The following is a 17,138-nucleotide window of genomic DNA, read 5'->3' as shown; positions in this document are numbered from 1 at the left end:
AATAACATACAAAACTTTGTTTTTAGAACGAAATTGGGGCTTTTATCCAGTAAGGATACATTAATATAATCAAAAGTGACAGTAAAGACATTAATAATGTTCCAAAGGATTTCAAATGTATTCAGATGAAGTATTACAACTGTTTTTAACATGGATAATAATCAGAAATGTTTCTTGAGCAGCAAATGAGCATATCAGAATGATTTCTGGAAAATCATGTGACACTGAAGACTAGAGTAATGATGCAGAAAATTCAGCTGTGATGACAGGAATAAATTACATTTTACAATGTATTCAAACACAGAACAGCAATTTTAAATTTTAATGCTATTTCACAATTTTTACCTTTATTTTTTGTTCAAATAAATGCTGTCTTGGTGGGCAGAAGAAACTTCTTTCAAAAACATTAAAAAATCTTACCAACCCCAAACTTTCAAGAAAGCAGTTAACGATTATTAGTACTATAGTTTGGATGAAATAAACTGACAGTGCTAGAAACCAGGCAAAAACAAAAGATACCTGTTTGTATAAAAACTATATCCTATGATTGTGTTTCACTTTAGACAATAGAAACATGAGATCACATTTCCATCAGTTGAGGAAGAGAAATGGAGATGAAAATGGAAATTTTACAGGTACTTCACGCTGTCAGATACAGTTTCTTTCCCGTAAAGTCTTCCTGTATGTTTTCATTGTCTCCTTTTTTAATGCACAAAGAGAAGCTTTGCCCTTTGTTATGGCATTGTACATAAAATACTGCATTTTTAATACGATTCCCTTTCATGTGCACAAAACACATTTGAAACAAATGTACTTTCAAATGAATAAACTATATAATAAATGTTTAACCATGCAGAAAAGCAAACAGTGACGTCTTTGCTCAGGACAGAAGATTTCCCGTCAGAGCAGCAGGTTAATCGAGATGCGTTTTCAGAAAGACCTCCTTGTTTGTGGTTCTTTTAAATATTTCCCAGTTAAAGCATTTCCTTCAGTGTGGCTATCAGTTTCCTTCAGGGTAAACTGCTTCGTTCCCTGTATTTCTGTGCAAAACCTCCCGTTCGGTTTACATGTAAAGTCACTCCTACAAGATCTAATGAAAACAAGCAGCATTTGCTGCAAAATACCTAGTTCCTTCTTCCGACTTGCAAAAACATGTCAACTATCAAAAAAAATATGAAATGCGGAAACACTTGTTCTATCTCTGCCGTGCATGAAAATTAATTAAAATAAAAAGACAGAAATAAGGCTTACAGGGATATATACGTGTGGGTTTGTGTTGATGTTATTTGCTGAGGCACTTTTAGATTAATTACAGTTTGCGGTTAGTACAATGACACGCAAATGAGTATAAAAGATGACACGCCATCTGACTAATTTCATTAGAGCGTATTGTTACCACTGGAATGACAGGTAAATTTAATTCATTTTCACGTCGCCCCAGTTTTCATGGGAATTATGAGGAAACTTGCAGGAATAGTTGATCTAGAAATGAAAATGTACTCACCCACAGGTCATCCAAGATGTGGATGAGTTTGTTTCTTCATCAGATTTGGAGAAATGTAGCATTACATCACTTGCTCACCAATGGATCCTCTGCAGTGAATGGGTGTAGTTAGAATGAGAGACAGCTGAACAAAAAACATCACAATAATCCACAAGTAATCCACACCACTCCAGTCCATCAATTAATGTTTTGTAAAGTGAAAAGCTGCATGTTTGTAAAAAAAACAAATCAATCGTTAAGACATTTTGACTTCAAACCATTGCTTCTGGCCAAAATATGAGTTTATAATCTATTATATTGCTTTCACCAGGAGTGGTGTGGATTATTGGGATGTTTTTATCAGCTGTTTGGACTCTCATTCTGACGGCACCCATTCACTGCAGAGGATCCATTGGTGAGCAAGTGATGTAATGCTACATTTCTCCAAATATGATGAAGAAACAAACTCATCCACATCTTGGAGTACATTTTCAGCAAATGTTCATTTTTTGGTGAGCTGTTCCTTTAAAATGTTGATGTTGAATTTGATGTTACTTCAGTGCGTGTCTGTGTTTATTGTAAGCAACTGAGACTCGACTATAAACAAATGAACGCTTTGTGTTTGTGTGCATCTTGTGATTTTTAAACTGGCTATTTTTGCCTGACGTTTTATCAGCGTGAAGGGTGTTTCTGACAAATGTAATACTTCAAAATTGCACATAAACAGATCTGGGCCATGCTGAGTAAAGTAAACTAGACCGCTGTTCACAATTTTGGGGTCAATGGTTATAATAGAACTAAAACTAAAACCATAAAAAGAACCATTTATGTTACTTGAAATAAACTAAACTTTAACTGCAATAAGATAAAAAAAAAGTCTTTATTTCAGCTTGTAATAAAAATAAATAAAAATGACAGACATATTTAATAAAAATACTAAAAACAATAAAAAACATAACAAATTAGCTAAAAATGTAAATAAAATTAAAACAAAAACCAAACCAATTCAAAATATTATCCTATAGAATTTTGGAAATGGTATTAACAAACTACAATGTTCATTTAAATTGATCTGATCTTTAATAACATTCCAAAAATGTACAAAGAATGTTCTATTGTTTGTCTAATGTTTTTTAAATGTTTCAAGTGGTTCAGAGAACATTCCATTAATGTTTCCTCTAAGGTTAAAAAACCAGGAAAAAATGCTTTTTAAACATCTAGTTTAAACGTTCAGAGAACCTTCAAAAATAATGTCTTCATAACTTAATGGGAACATTAGCAAAACGTTTCGAGCTGGGTTAATTGTATTTGTATGTATCCGCAAGCAGTTGTTTGTCCTGACTGTATTTTTATGTGGAGTTGATAGCATTTCTATTTGTCTCTTGGTGTCTCTCAGGGGACGACAGTGGCGGGGCGGTCACTTCCTGCGAGAAAAACGGAGCCCACAGAGGGAACACATAACAACAACAGGCGCATTCTCTCTGTTACACACACCTGTCACTAAACACAACACTTTAAACTTCAATCTCAGTCTTTTCTGAAGTGTTACAGACCACTGTTACAGGTGTAACTCTTTCTCTCTGCCGTCAAACAGAAGTCATGAGCGTCTGTGAGCGCGTCTCTGCGACTGGCTGTGGAAAGACATGCAGCCAGACCCAGAGCTGCTGTTACGTAATATAATCCAGCACTTCTGCACTCGATGAAAGGCACTCCGCTGCGTTCCAACAGACTCACGCTGAGACACAATAGACTAGACTGATATTCATCATCATGTCAAATAGACTATACAAGAGAAAAATAATGATAATATGATAATATTAATATCGCAACTTTGTCTCCAAGACAAACTGAGACTTCTGTATAAGTCCTGATATTTCTATTTGAGAGTTTCAAGAGACATCTCAGAGATGTGTGCAATCAAAACCCAGACATCTCAAAAAGAACTTAAAAATGCCTCATCAATTTCTTTAAAGCCCAACCAGCTGCTGTTTTTAATAGCTCTATAGTCATACTGTATGAATTTTAGGAGAAACATCTGAGACAAAGTTGATACATAACTGAAAAGTACAAGCAACAAGCCTGAAGGAGCAACAAAAGTTTCCTTTGGGATTCTGCAGATATATATACAGTTGAAGTCAAAAGTTTACATACACCTTGCAGAATCTACAAAATGTAATTTATTTGACCTTTTTTTTTATAAAAATTACCCCGTTCAAAAGTTTACATACACACACACACAAAAATTGTTTGATTTTTCAACATTTTTGTGTGTTTAAACCCTTACCAACAATGACTCTATGATTTTGAGATCCATCTTTTCACACTGAGGACAACTGAGGGACTCATATGCAACTATTACAGAAGGTTCAAACACTCACTGATGCTCCAGAAGAAAAAAAAACAATGCATTAAGAGCAGAGGGTGAAAACTTTTGGAATTTGAAGATCAGGGTAAATTTAACTTATTTTGTTTTCTCAGAAACATGTAAGTAACTTTTGTATTTTCTGGAGGGCAAAAAAAAAAGATATTTAGGCAAAATAAGAAAAATGTACACATCTTCATATTGTTCAAAAGTTTTCACCCCCGAGCTCTTAATGCATTGTTTTTCCTTCTGAAGCATCAGTGAGCGTTTGAACCTTGTGTAATAGTTGCAGTTAGTTATAATAGTTGAGTCATTGTTGGAAAGGGTTCAAATACACAAAAATGCTGAAAAAACAAAAAAATTGTGGGACCTGAAGGATTTTTCTGAAGAACAGCAGGCAGTTTAACTGTTCAGGACAAACAAGGGACTCATGAACAACTATCACTAAAAAAACAAACAAACAAACAAACAAAAAAACAGCTGTGGATCATTCAGGTAACAACACAGTTTTAAGAATCAAGTGTATGTAAACTTTTGAACGGGGTCATTTTTATAAATTCTACTGTTATTTTCTTTTTTGAACTATATGTAAACGTCTTTTATGTGAAATGTCTTTTTCAGGTCAGTACTAAATAAACAATAACATGCATTTTGTATGATCCCTGTTACTTTGGTTCTGCAAGGTGTATGTTAACGTTTGACTTCAACTGTATATATATAATTCCCATTTCTAAACTGGGAAGGACATAGGGAAACTCGCCATTTTACCAGAGCAGTGGATTTGATTATTTTCTCTGTGTTTTTTTTGGAAGCTGGAGGCGAGATTGGGAAAGTGGGTTATTTTAGGATTTATTTGGCCTGTTCAGCAGTGGGAACTGAGATCAGAAAGCAGAGAAGACGCAGATAATCCCGATTACAGAGAACATCTGACTGTTACACAACCCCCCCCACACACACACACACACACACACACACACACACCCACACACACACACACACACACACACACACACACACAGACCATATACTTAGTATTGTACTCAGCATCTCTTCCTCCACTTGACAAATATCCTGCTTTCTATCATACTGTATCAATGTTTTCTCTCTACAGTCAGGCTGGGGTATATTTTTACTCTCTATCTAGGATCTTTATCATGTGAAAGACCTTTTACCATGGTAAGAATAGATGCACTAATTGGATTAAAAGTCACTCATTCTTCACTTGTGTTAATGTCACTAAACTTAGACCGCTAAGACTGAATTAGCATGCTGCTACTGGTGAAAAATAACACTGTTTTAGCCGGTTAAACAAACACACACACACACACACACACATCAGTTCGCTATTGCCATTACTGATTAAGTGCAGCCCGACGTAGATGCAAATTCATTTGTTTTCTATTCATTTAAGATGGACTGTCTCTTATCTGAGGATAGACAACTAGAGTCCAAATAACTAATGATGGCAGTTGACTGAGAAAATGTAATAGCAACACATTTCTACTGGCTGTGAAAATGTATATTGTATTGTTTTAATAAAATGACACATTGTCGTCCCTGTGAAAATGAATTTCTTAGATGTTTTCCCCTTGTGTTCTCGAAGCAAACAGTGATACAGATGCTAGCTATTACTATATACACCAGCGTTTTTGTAAAAAAAACACCAACCAAAAACTCACTGGTAAAAGCAAATCAAAATTTCTTTACTGAACCTCAAATATCTAGGATTTTAGATACTTATGTCAGAGTCAGACAATAATGGAAGCCTGTCTCCAAATGGATGAATATCTTGTAATGCATTTGCGTTTTCAATGAAAACATAAATGAATGAACTTGCTCTCATTTTTCACTCACCCTCATGTCGTTTTGATTGACTTTCTTTCTACGTGGAACACAAATGAGATGTTAAAACAAAGGATGATGCTTATTTTCAGGGCCTGAAAAAGAAAACACCATTTAAGTATAATAACAGTCCATATTCCAAGGCATCTGATGTCACATGATGCTTTGTGTGATGAATAGACTTAGAAGTATTCATTATTTAGAGACAATCTTCCCCTTCAGCGCAGCTCTTAATTCTCATTCACACTTCCGCATATTCAGGTACGCTTTATTTTGCGTTATGCACTCAAGACATTTAATATATGTGTGCATAAAACAGGTTTGACAGCTTATTTTAGCTTGAATCATTCCTTTAAGTTTGGACTCACAAGATCTAAGGTTCTTCATACACAGTGACGTCGTGAGGCTCATGATCACTGTGGATTCCCTTTGGGCTGAACACAGAAAAACAATGTTTAGTCATAACAGTTCACAGTAAATGTTCTTACTTACAATGACTGTTTTTCACTACAGGACAGCCCAGCTTTGAACTTGAGGGAGTGAGCGGTTAACCGGGGATTCACTCAGCTCTCTGGAAGCATCTGATGCCACTGTGCGGTTTAGAGGTCAAATGTTTTAAGAGCTCAAGGTTTGTGGGTTCAGACCCCCTGGAGGAAAGCTGAAAGATTTACAGTGTACTGCGGTGAGCTGCTGGTGACGTGATTCTCTCTGTTGCGCTACTGCTTTAGTCCTCAGTGCCTCATGATGCGAAAATCTTCTGTGAAAACAATAATAACAACAACAACAATAACAACAATGTATTTTTACTTTACTAGAATATACCAACTAACGAAAGAACTAACAACTAACTATTTTTTTCTGTTTCATTACTAGAATATATTAACTAGATTAATCCCAAAGACAGCACTCTAACTAACTAACTCACTATTTTTTTACTGTTTCAGTACTAGAATATCCTTTACTTGTCAAATTATTTACTGCATTAATACCAAAGACAGCACTCTAACTAACTAACTATTTTACTATTACTATTTTATTTTAACTAACTACTTTTCCCAGTTTCATTACTGGAAAATTTGTTACTTGTCCAATTATTAACTGGATTAATCCTGAAGACAGCACTCTAACTAACTAAATAACTAATTAACTGACTGACTAATCTCTACTTTTTCCCCCTGAAATAATCAAATTATTTTCCTGTTTCATTACTAGAATATACCTTTACTTTTCAAATTATTTACTGGATTAATACCCAAGAAAGAACTAACTAACTAACTAACTAACTAACTAACTAACTAACTAACTAACTACTTTTCCAAGTTTCATTACTGGAAGATTTATTACTTATCCAATTATTAACTGGATTAATCCTGAAGACAGCACTCTAACTAACTAACTAATTAACTGACTAACTTCTGTTTTTCACACCGAAATAATCAAATTATTGACTGGATTATTCCCGAAAAACAGCTCTTTAACTAACTAACTAACCAACTAACCAACTAACTAACTAACTAACTTTTTTTCCCTGTTTCATTACTAGAATATACCTTTACTTTTGAAATTATTTACTGGATCAATACTAAAGAAAGCACTCTAACTAACTAACTAACTAATTAACTAACTAACTAACTACTTTTCCCAGTTTCATTACTGGAAAATTTGTTACTTGTCCAATTATTAAATGGATTAATCCTGAAGACAGCACTCTAACTAACTAATTAACTGACCGACTAATCTCTGTTTTTCCCCCTGAAATAAGCAAATTATTGACTGGACTATTCCCAAAACACAGCACTCTAACTAATTAACTACTTTTCCCAGTTTCATTAATGAAAAATGTGTTACTTGTCCAATTATTAACTGGATTCATCCTGAAGACAGCACTCTAACTAACTAACTAACTAACTAACTAACTAACTAACTAACTAACTAACTATTTTTTGTACTGTTTCATTACTAGAATATCCCTTGACTTGTCAAATTATTAACTGGATTAATCCCAAAGACAACATTAACATCTAACTAACTAAACTAGAATTTTTCCTGAATTAATCAAATTATTAATTGAATTATTAACAAAGACAGCACTTTAACTAATTTGCTAACTAACTAAACAAACTAAACAAATGTGTGTTTACTACAATACTACTTATATTATTCACAGGTTTATTCCCAAAGATAGCACTTTAACTAACTAACTAACTGAAGTTCAGTAAATAACTACTAAATTTTTTTATGCTTGATTGCACTTTTCAGTTTACAGTTTTACAGTTGACTAACATACTTTTTGTGCCATTTTTCCATAACTACAAATCATCACAGTGATCACAATTATTGATTATTGAGACAATCAGTGATATCTGAATGTCCATGAACGTTTTGTTCCTTCGTGACAGCAACAGGAAGTTGATATCTCTCAATAATTGGGTTCGACCCATGAGCGCTGCGAGTTTTCCCAGCTCTGTGAGAAAAGAGAGATGTGAGAGGAGAGACGGGGAGGTGTGAAACGCCACACGCTCCACTCAGCCAACAACAATCACAGACGGGAGATGCCAAGCAGCATTTCCAGTCAATTTCATTACTGTTTCTGTGTGAAAACAGGACTTTTCTTGATTTGTTTGCAGCAAACAAAAAAAAAAAAAAAAAAAAAAAAAAAAAAAAAAAGTTTAATGTACCATTCTGTACTTTTCTGAAAAGCATTTATAGGAAATAAACTGCATGAGCTCATTAACATATAGCACCCAATTCACATATAAACACCAAATATATTATTCCTAACATATTTTAAAACTATCTTCTGTGGCATTAATAATCATTTACTTACATAATTATTTACTTGATTATTATCAAAGAGAGCACTTTAAAACTACCCACCTTCCTACCTACCTACCTACCAACCAACCAACCAACCCACCAACTCTTTTCTGTTGCGCAACTATAATAATTCTTTACTTATGTAATTATTTACTTGATCATTACCAAAGAAAGCAACTAACTAACTAACTAACTAACTACTTACTGTTCCATTATTATAATTCTTTACTTATGGAATTATTTACTTGATTATTATTACCTACCACCCTAACCAACCTAACCCAACCAACCGTTTTCTGTTCCATTATTATAATAATACTTTACTTACGTAATTATTTACTTGATTATTACCAAAGAGAGCACTTTAAAACTACCCACCTTCCTACCTACCTACCTACCTACCAACCAACCCAACTATTTTCTGTTGCACTACTATAATAATTCTTTACTTATGGAATTATTTACTTGATTATTACCTACTTACCTACCTACCTACCAACCTAACCCAACCAACCAACCAGCCAACCAACCAACTAACTAACAACTGTTTTCTGTTCCATTATTATAATAATCCTTTACTTATGTAATTATTTACTTGATTATTAAAAAAAAGAAAGAACTTTAAAACTAAAACAAACTAACTTTGGGAACACAGACACACAAATGCATATCACTGCATCACTGTTGACACTCAGTGACACACATGGCACAGGTGTGTCTGAAGTGTCAGGTGTTGGTTGCCACGGTAACCCTGTGCCAATATCTGTTTCTCTCTGTCTTGTTGTGCATGCATGCACACACACACACACACACACACACAGGTTTTGTATAAACTCTCAAACTCCCAGTAGACTTATTCACACAAGACAACGTCTCATTACAAAGTTGCCATGGCGATATGTGCGCTCAGAAAGATTCCCTATCGAGAAGAAAACAGATCAGGATCGACAGCATGCAGAGAAAATGAGTCTTTCATCAGGGCCGATAACAGGGTCTGATTAGTTCCTGATTTTTGTCCTTTTCAATGAGCCACAGTGTGTTTAGCTTATGAAGAGAGGAGAAAGCGACAGATGTAATTGGGTTTGAAGGAGCACTGTGTTTTACACCCACTGCGTTTCATTAGAGCTGGTTTGCCTTCAACAGGCAATGAAATGGTTTAATCTAGAAATGAAAGACGGCTGGAGACCTGCTGTATGACCCACCAGTGCCACAGACACCAGATGAAAGCACACTGTCAAAATGATAACAATATCCTTTTGTTCAGCATATGAGGAAGTCACAGATGTACTTTTGAAACTAGAACCAATGATCAAATTAGTCTCATATACCAACACTTGCAGAGAAAAGCTGATCTGAAAATGATTTAAAGATAAGTAAATTATTAAACTGACAATAAGTGGCTTTAGAAGTGAATATGTTGCCCAGTCCAATCCATTATACACATGCAAACTGATATCTGTGGCTGCTGTGACGCATTTCGCGGTTTCTCAGCATCACACACCATGCCTTATCATTTTTTTTACAGTGTACCAGCACTACACAGAAGATAACAGGGTCAGAAATTAACAAGTGATATTTGCCCCCATTTACTTTTATCAAGGACGGATTCTTTCTAACTGCAAATCAACATCACACTGTGTGTTGTCAAAAAATATGCAAATTAATAATTACATGCAGTTTTATGAGCTCAATTTATCTGAGAGGTTGCATGGGATATTTGTGCATGTGTGCATGGACGTATAAAAATAAATACATTTATGCATACAAGAATGAATGAAAATTAAAACAATAAAAAAAGAGTAATAATATTAATAAACTATTTTTTTTATTACTAGAATATTCCACTACTTACAAAAATGTTTTTATTGATTATTCAAAAGAGCAGGTAAAAAATAACTAATTAACTAACTAGCTAAATGACTGACTAACATAAACTGTATTTTCCTATTAGTAGAAAATTCCAATTAAAAAAAAAATTCCACTGGATTATTACAAAGAGTACTAACTAGCTAGCTAGCTAGCTAACTAACTAAGCAAACAATGAACCAGATTTTTCCTATTCCATTACTACAATATTCCTTTACTTAGTAAATTAACTAAATATATATACTAACTAAAATATTTTTATTACAAGAATATATCCATTACTTCCATTACTATCTATACTTAACTAACTATAACGGACTAACTTAAACTATAACTAATTTACACTAGAATTTTCTATTTCTAGAATATTACATTACAAAATTATTTCACTGGAGTTAGAGAGCAATTAAAAAAAACTAACTAACTAACTAACTAACTAACTAACTAACTAACCAATCAACCAACCAAACAATAAACTAGATTTTTCCCATTTCATTACTACAATTTTTCAGTACTTATCAAATTATTCACAGGATTATTCCCAAAGACAGTGCTTTTACTAACTTAAACTAACCAACAACTAACAAACTTTAACAGACTGATTTTTTTTTTTTTTTTTATTGATAGAATATTCAACTACTCACCAAATTATGCTGGATTAAATACTAATATAAAAGCTAACTAAATGAACAAACAAACTAGACTTTTTTCCATTTCATTCCTACAACATTCTTTTACCAAGCAAACTATTCACAGGATTATGACCAAAGACGATTAACTAACTAATAGATTATTACTAGAATATTCTATTACATATTACTTGTACGTAATTAACTATAACCAACTTACTAACTAACTAGATTTGTGCATTTCTAGAATAATACAAAATGATTTTACTGGATTATTAAGAGAGAAGTTAAAAACTAACTAACAACCAACAACTAACTAACTAACTAACTAACTAACTAAGTTCTAGTTCTAGAATATTACAATACTAACAAAATAATTCCACTGAATTATTTAAGAGAGCACTTTACCTAACTAACTAACTAACGAGAATACGGGACACTTTGGAAGCGGACATGCACCAGCATTTTGCAAATTCTTTGATTATTCTGTTTTTCTGATTCTTTTGCTAATGGAATTATGCATGCAAGTTGGAGGATGCATGGGATATTTGTACATGCACAAAAGCACTCATTGCACCACAGCAAGATTTAAAATTAAAATGCTGAATAAGGGGGAACAGTTACAGATCCTAAGATAAACATGTTCCAGTATACGGCTGGACTGAAAATACTGATGTTAATTAATAAAATACCCATGGACATGTTGTGCGTCAGCAGCCCTCCCACATCTCAAAATTTCTGAGACATTGTTCAGAGTCCTGGGTAATTTCTGGCTGGGATCTTTCTTCATCATCACATTTGTTAACTGCCAGCGAATGTCTTTATCTCATCTGATGACTGTAAGATGACCTCTCGTTATCTGCTGGCGTTTAAGTTAACAGTTCATTCTGAGATAACCGTCAATCACTTTTACGGTAAATCATTAGCACTGCTCCAGGTGTGAACACTAAAGACGTCACGAAACTGCATTCAGCACAGATTAAAAGTGATATTCTCTAATCATTTACTCAACCTTATGTCGTTCCAAAAAAAAAAAAAAAAAAAGGACCAATCTGACTAATTAGTGGCGTATTTGATTTGAGATACACTGGATATAACATGCACTGTTGAATTATGCACAATACAACCATGACATTTGTTTCAAAATATTGATTTTAGAGTTAATTGTAGCTATTTTGCGCCAAACTACATGGTTTGGAGTTTGGATTTCATGACTGCTGTTTTGTGGGGGACACAAATCAACTGTTTTGTTCCACATTTTACCAAAACAACTGTGAAGAGATTGACGTAAATGTGTACATATGGGTAATTTCCCCACAGAGCAGTGTTAAACCTGAACACGCCACAGAAACCACTGAGGAAAACAACAGTCATACATTATCATGCAACTTCTCTGACTGCTTCTACTGTATCTGTATTTTCCTTCCAGACCATTTAGTTAATTCGGTGTTAAACAAAATCTGTGTGTCTATCTGTAACACAGCAAATTAAAAAAAAAAAAAAAAAAAAAAAAAAAAAAAGTGAAATATTATTACAATCTGAAATAACTGCTTTCTATTTGAATATACACTGAAATGTAATTTATTCCTGTGATGAAAAGCTGCATTTTTAGCATCATTACTCCAGTCTTCAGTGTCACATGATCCTTCAGAAATTATGAAATTATTCTAATATGCAAATTTGCTGCTCAAGAAACATTTATGATCATTGTCAATGTTGAAAAGGATTTTTTGATGAACAGAAAGTTTAAAAGAGGGACATTTATTTGAAATAAAAATCTTTTGTACCATCATAAATGTCTTTGCTGTCACTTTTGATCAATCCTTGCTGAATAAAAGTATTTATTAAAAAAAAATATATATATGTGAAAGAAAAGTGAATTGTGTTATATCTTTGAGTCAGATACAGCAGTGTCAGACACTGATTATGCTCTGACTTCAGTCGCCCTGTGATAATTCTCTTTGTATCAGTCATACGTCATGTTAATATGTGATCTCGGCCCTTCAATGACCTTGTCACAAGCTGCAGCAGCATAATAGCATCTTACATAAACAGCATCTGTTTGGGATGAAGGCAGGGAGATGAATGAATGCTGGAAGATGCTTGAAACAAACTCAAGTGTGTGTCTGTTAATTAGGGCTCCATTCAGGTCAGTGTGAGCAGAAAATTGCACACAGGCTCTGGGCTTCTACTTAACTTACAGTCAAAGCCATAATTCACAGGACTACAAAGAAATGAGCCGAATTCAAGATGATACCAATTTAAAAGATAATGAAAGGAGAATAAAATTGGGTTCACCAACAAAAGTGTACCGTATTTGTCAAAGTCGCTGCTGTGGTCATGGTTTAAGCCTGACGTCAACCTGTCAAATAAAGGCGAAAAAGAAAATCAACAATGACAATATATACAAATTTAAAGAAATACACCTAGTAAAAACATAAAACATGTTTTGTGAACATATGTACATTTTTCTGAAGAAAAAGCATGTGGTAACTCTATCAACTGTGTTAAACAACATTGCTAAAGTTCTAATAGCCTGTGTTTACAAATCCGGGTATTTTATTTTGGCCTACTTTTAGCGGTTGGAAATTTACTTGGGTGTGTGTGGGTGTGTGTGTGTGTTTGATGTGGATCCGCACGTGGCAAACACAAGATCGTAGTGATGCTCGTTCTCTCGCCATACTGTGTGTGTGTGTGTGTGTGTGTGTGTGTGTGTGTGTGTGTGTACGCTACTACCACAACAGGTATCTGGATGCAAGTGTGTGCCACTCTTTCCCAAAACACACACACACACACACACACACACACACACACAGCTTCACAGCTGACTGAATTAGCAGTCACATGCCTACAGCACCACACACACACACACACACACACACACACGTTCCTCGGCACATGTTTTTTGTTCTTTCTGCTGGTTTGTGTCTTGTGATCATGTATCTCTTCTACCTGTCTGTTTCTCTTTTGTTAACACTCAGATGTTTTGGCGCACAGTTTCCCTTAATCTATAAAATTTCATTCGGATCCACTCAGATGGATTGATTGAGGCGTTTACATGAAGGCTTTTTAGTCCGATTGAGCCATTAATCTGATTACTAATGGATTATTTAGTTGCATGTAAACATAGCTACTGTCAAGCCTGAGTACATATACACTACATACAAATACACGTTACATTAAACAAAACACAAACATATCCGGTCAGGGTCATGATGGGTGTTTTGTGTGTCCTGCAGTGACCAAAACATGAATCGATCTGTTACTGGTAATGAGCTGTGAAACCCAACATGAGACACCAGTCAACTAAAACAGTGAAACATTTCACATGATCTGAGCAGCAGTCTCAGTTACTGTGTCTCCTGTGGTGACTGAAACATTGATCTGTTTTTGGTAACTAGCTGTTAAACGAGTAGAGAACAGCATTCATTACAATGTGTGTGTGTGTGCAGACGTGATCTAAACAAAGCTGTGTCCTCCGATTTGTTGACTGGTGCAACATTTAAAATTTTGAATTTCACATTCTCCCGAAATTCCTTAATAGAATGAAATAAAACAGTAATAAGAGAAAAACAATGAGACAATTTAATTTTCATTTTATTTCCAAGTATATTATATTCTAAGTTATATTACGGGTATAACTTGTTCACAATATGCACAGCTCGGTTCGATACAGCACAGTGGAGTCATGGTTTAGTATGTTTTTGATACCGCAAAAACAAAGAAATGGCAGAGAATTTTGAATTTTTTTTCCTTGATTTTGCAAATTTGGAAGCTTTTTTAACATTAGTTTTAACTTTATTTGTTTCCACTGTGTTTGCTGATTTTTAGTGTTTTATATTTAAACTTTGTGTAAGTTATTTGTTATTTTAAATTAGGTCTATATCATGTTGTATTTGTATTCGTTTGGTAATAAATAAAACATTCTATGTTTAACAAATTTAAACATTTAACTGAGTTTGTCATACTGTTTTGTTGTTGTTAATTTAATCAATTGATGCCAAAATGGCGATAATTTGAAAGTGAAACGACTATGTCTTACAAATATCATTATGAAAATCATTATGAAAATACCCGAGATGGCTTGAAGAACACAAATAATTCCGCCATGTAAATAGCAAATCCGCCATGGTGCAGGCGTAACTGGCTGTTAAAGGGAATGGGAGATGAGACTGGTTTGTTGCACGTTATACACAAAACACACCCATGACTCATTAAGAGAATAGGTACATGCACCTGGTATGCCGATTGTTTTTTCCATCGTTAAACTAGCAAAAGTGGATTCAGACATGATATACTGTACATATATACAGATGAGGTCAAAAGTTTGCATCCCCCTTTCAGAATCCTTAAAAATCCTAATCAAAATGCATGTTATTGTTTATTTAGTTCTGAACTCAATTAGATATTTCACATAAAAGATGTTTACATATAGTCCACAAGAGAAAATAATAGCTGAATTTATAAAAATGACCCGGTTCAAAAGTTTACATACACTTGACTCTTAATACTGTGCTGTTACCTGAATGATCCACAGCTGTTTACATTTTCTGTTTAGTGATAGTTGTTCATGAGTCCCTTGTTTGTCCTGAACAGTTAAACTGTCTGCTGTTCTTCAGAAAAATCCTTCAGGTCCTATAAATTCAGCATTTTTGTGTATTTGAACCATTTCTAACAATGCCTGTATGATTTCGAGATCAATCTTTTTACACTGAGGACAAATGAGGGACTAATGCAACTATTAAAGAAGCTTCAAATGCTCACTGACGCTCCTCAAGGAAAAATCATGCATTAAGAGCGGGGGGTGAAAACAATTTCCTTATTTTGCCTAAATATTATATAGATGTTTTTTTATTTAGTGCTGCCCTTCAGAGGCTACAGAAGATTAAGTCACATGCTTCCCATAAGACGAAATAAGTCAAATTTACCCTGATCTTCAAATTCTAAAAGTTTTCACCCCCTGGTTCTTAACGCTCTGGAGCATCAGTGAGTGTTTGAACCTTCTGTAATAGTTGCATAAGAGTCCCTCAGTTGTTCTCAGTGTGAAAAGATGGATCTCAAAATCATCATTGTTGGAAAGGGTTCAAATACACAAAAATGCTGAAAACCAAAGAATTTGTGAGACCTGAAGGATTTTTCTGAAGAACAGCAGGCAGTTTAACTGTTCAGGACAAACAAGGGACTCATGAACAACTATCACTTAGAATACAACAGGTATCATACCAGTCACAAGTTCAGTACGGGGTACGACGCAGAACCTGATTTTACCAAGTACAACATGTTCCTGGATCAACATCTTTGTTGACCCTGGAACAATATTGTGATTAACCAATCAGATTTGAAAAAACAGTTTATGTTTTTGTGAATTTAGGCTCACAATCAGTGTTTGGTGGTTGTACATCAGTGTCATTCATCTATCATTTCCTCTGATTTTAGGGATTACTCATGGGTAAGGTTAGGTTTAGGTGTAGGGATGTGGTCAGGTTAAAATTTTTGGATTGAAACGTTGTTCCAGGGTCAACAAAATATGTTGACCCAGGAACACATCTAACTCAGGACGTGCGGGTACGACAGGGCTCAGTACGGGGTACGACAGGGCTCAGTACCATTTTCACCCGGTACGTGCTACCCGTAGGGAGATATCATTAGGAAACATGGTGTTACTTTTATGTGCTATGCTGATGATACTGTTTCTTTGCGGCCTGACAAAACATGCCAACTCACAAAATGAACAGAACACATAGCTGATATAACGAATGGGAAGACTAGTAATTTCCTACTACTACTAATCTCTGCACCATTCATTTCTCCTTCTCTTTCTGCCACTCTGACGTGAGAGAATCTCCATCGTTGGGTCTCCGGTGGACGATTGTGGCGGCAGATGGCCTGTCCAGGTTGAGCTGGAGGACACACTGCGTTCTGACGTACGACGGCACATGAACACCCTCAAACACACATACACACAAACTACACCTCAGAACATAAAAACACAAATCAGCAAGACACGAACGGCAACATATGCTGCATCCCTGCCGTCTGCGTGTGTGTGTTTGTGTGACCTTTCATCTCATCGCTGAGTCAAGAGTGTTTGCAAAGCGCCTCTTCTTCATCCAAACTGCTTTGCAGCTAATGTCTTTCT

At 34.8% G+C, this 17,138-nt stretch overlaps 1 long non-coding RNA gene across 2 annotated transcripts in view; it reads right to left on the bottom strand.

Moving 5' to 3' along the window:
* LOC127163267 (uncharacterized) overlaps positions 1 to 6,419 on the bottom strand; it is a 6,746-nt gene extending 327 nt beyond the window's left edge. Inside the window, exons 1-3 of one of the 2 annotated variants that reach the window (XR_007827467.1) lie at positions 6,359 to 6,419; positions 6,056 to 6,121; positions 5,700 to 5,782 (exon numbers count right to left, since the gene is read on the bottom strand). This is a non-coding gene — a long non-coding RNA (uncharacterized LOC127163267). Of the gene's footprint in view, positions 1 to 5,699; positions 5,783 to 6,055 lie in introns of both variants that reach the window. The other variant, XR_007827466.1, reaches the window with a different exon arrangement.
* Between the last annotated feature and the right edge of the window lie 10,719 nt (positions 6,420 to 17,138).

This window comes from Labeo rohita, chromosome 3, assembly GCF_022985175.1.
Source record: "Labeo rohita strain BAU-BD-2019 chromosome 3, IGBB_LRoh.1.0, whole genome shotgun sequence".
Classification (NCBI taxonomy): domain Eukaryota; kingdom Metazoa; phylum Chordata; class Actinopteri; order Cypriniformes; family Cyprinidae; genus Labeo; species Labeo rohita.
The sequence above is the reverse complement of the archived record's forward strand: the minus strand, read 5'-3'. Positions and strand labels throughout refer to the sequence as shown.